Source organism: Palaemon carinicauda, chromosome 14 (assembly GCF_036898095.1).
Source record: "Palaemon carinicauda isolate YSFRI2023 chromosome 14, ASM3689809v2, whole genome shotgun sequence".
NCBI lineage: Eukaryota > Metazoa > Arthropoda > Malacostraca > Decapoda > Palaemonidae > Palaemon > Palaemon carinicauda.
The window spans coordinates 41,456,792-41,459,291 of NC_090738.1; positions in this window are offsets into that span (position 1 = coordinate 41,456,792).

The following is a 2,500-nucleotide window of genomic DNA, read 5'->3' on the forward strand; positions in this document are numbered from 1 at the left end:
ATAAAGATGTCTGGTTTCAGTTCCAGTTGCATCAGAATAAATATTCACCAGAACGTCAGCCGTGCAAGCCCAACCCCCCCATTGTGTGTGTCCAACCACGGCAATATCCTCCCCAGTTAACAGCTTAAACTCACGTCCCCGGGCTGGGATCGATCCGCTGCCATGCGAATGCTAGGCGAACGCGTTACTACTGTACTAGCCAAGAGGCAATTGGATAAGGTTTCTGTAAATTTTTCGCTATGGCTTTGGTCTTTTTCGATGTTCAGAAATATTAACGAGATCAACCTTTACATAATATACTGTAAACAACTTGGAGTGCTCTGGCTCAGTGATTCGTACATAGCTTAAATTGTATAATTACCGGTGTAGGAATCTCAAGCGCAGTGAAGGACCCTGACCAAGTTTGCAGCCTTTAGTAATTTTTCAAGAAATTTCTTATTTTCTGTTTTTTTAAAAGCAGGTTTAAAAGTTTTAAAAGGCTGCTCATGAATGGCAGAGGCAAGGGACAGTGACATTGCCTTATCAAGCAGGACAATGCCCTAGAGACTAACTATATTACATATGATCAGCGTCCAAGCCCCCTCTCCACCCAAGCTAGGACCAAGGAGGGCCAGGCAATGTCTGCCGATGACTTAGCAGATAGACCTATAGGCTCCCACAAACCCCCCCCCCCCCTCCTTAGCTCACAAAGGTGGTAAGGTTGCAGCGACGAAAAGAAACTAACAAGTTTGAGCGGGACTCGAACCCCAGTCTGGCGTTCACCAGTCAGACTCGAACCTCAGTCTGGCGTTCACCAGTCAGGGACGTTACCACATCGGCCACCAGAACCCTGGTTATGAGAGAAGGCTGTTAAGTACAGCATTGAGATGAAATAGTTTTTGGCTAGAATGAAAGGAGACCAAATCGAAGGAGGGTGGACTGTATCAAGGATGACCTTCGATCAATGGGATTATCCGGTGATGAGGTGTGGGTCAGAGGTAGATGGAAAAAGCTGGCCAGAAACATCGACCCCGCATAGAAGTGAGAAAAGATGTAGACAAAGAAGAAGAAGAAAGAAGGATTTCATATCAGCAGAAGAGTATCACTTAAACAGAACAAACACACGAAATTAACGTAGTGCTTTTGCAAAAGCATAATAATTTCATTCTCAGAATTGCATCTGGGAATTTGCTCTTCATTAAACGTGTAGTATAGAAGAGAGAGAGAAGAAAAGACTAATTCTATTATAACTCACGAGTCATTTACATCTAAAAACAGGTCTACGAGGTTCCGCCATTTCGAAACGGCCAAAACATTAAATCAGTACAATGGCCGTTGCTTTTATTACAGGATTCAGTTAAGAGGATTTCGGATTAAATCTTGGCTTACAACTTTCCGGAAACAAACGGAGGAGATTCTCTGCCCACACGGAGTATTAAGTCGTTTTTCCTTTTTTTTTTAATGCTTTTGGTTTTGATGCATCGCCTAAGTAGGAAGCACTCGCATGAAGCAGCTTTAGCTGGAGTCGCTTTTGTGTGATGTAGATCGTTCACTCTCGACGACGGGTATGTGGCAAGAAGGGAAAAATTGATGGACCAAAGATGAAAATACTACTATTATTATTATTATTATTTTTATTATTATTATTATTATTATTATTATTACTACTAGCTAAGCTACAACCCTAGTTGGAAACGCGGGATGCTCTAAGTCTAAGGGCTCTAACAGGGAAAAGGGACAGTGACATTGCCCTATCAAGCAGGACAATGCCCTAGAGACTTCCCATACATACAGATGATCAGCGCCAAAGCCCCCTCTCCACACAAGCTAGGATCAAGGAGGGCCAGGCAATGGCTGCTGATGACTCAGCAGATACTCCCCTAAATCCCCCATCCTTAGCTCACAAGGATTGCGAGGTTGCAGCGACCAAAAGGAACTAACGAGTCTGAGGGGGCAAGGACTGCTACCTCAGCAAATTGTTACTGAGCAATGTCGTTAGATTATATTCAGTTATACATCGTGAATGGCCTTGTCTTTCTCTTATCAATTTCCAATTAATATTTCTTCGAATGAAAGAGCCCTTCTTATTCAACGGCATAATGGGTACTTGAGGTTAAGGAGAGGGACGGCTATTGAACAAATATCTGAATTGAAGTTTATCTAGTAGTACTTTCATATAAGCTCACCTTTATGTGTTTATTTAATTTCTTTTTTTTTTTCAAGGCGATTTGGTTTTAATTTGTTCATAGAATTTTAGTAGTACTTTGATAGAGGCTTTATCTTAATGTTGTGTATCTTTTCAAATATTTTTTTTAATTTTTTTTTCAAGGCGATTTGGTTTTAATTTGTTCATAGAATTTTAGTAGTACTTTGATAGAGGCTTTATCTTAATGTTGTGTATCTTTTTAAATATTTTATTTTTTATTTTTTACAAGGCGATTTTGTTATTAATTTTTCATAGAAATTTATGTTTTTTTCATTTTATTTTAATTTATTTGCATATTGGAATTATAAGCACATG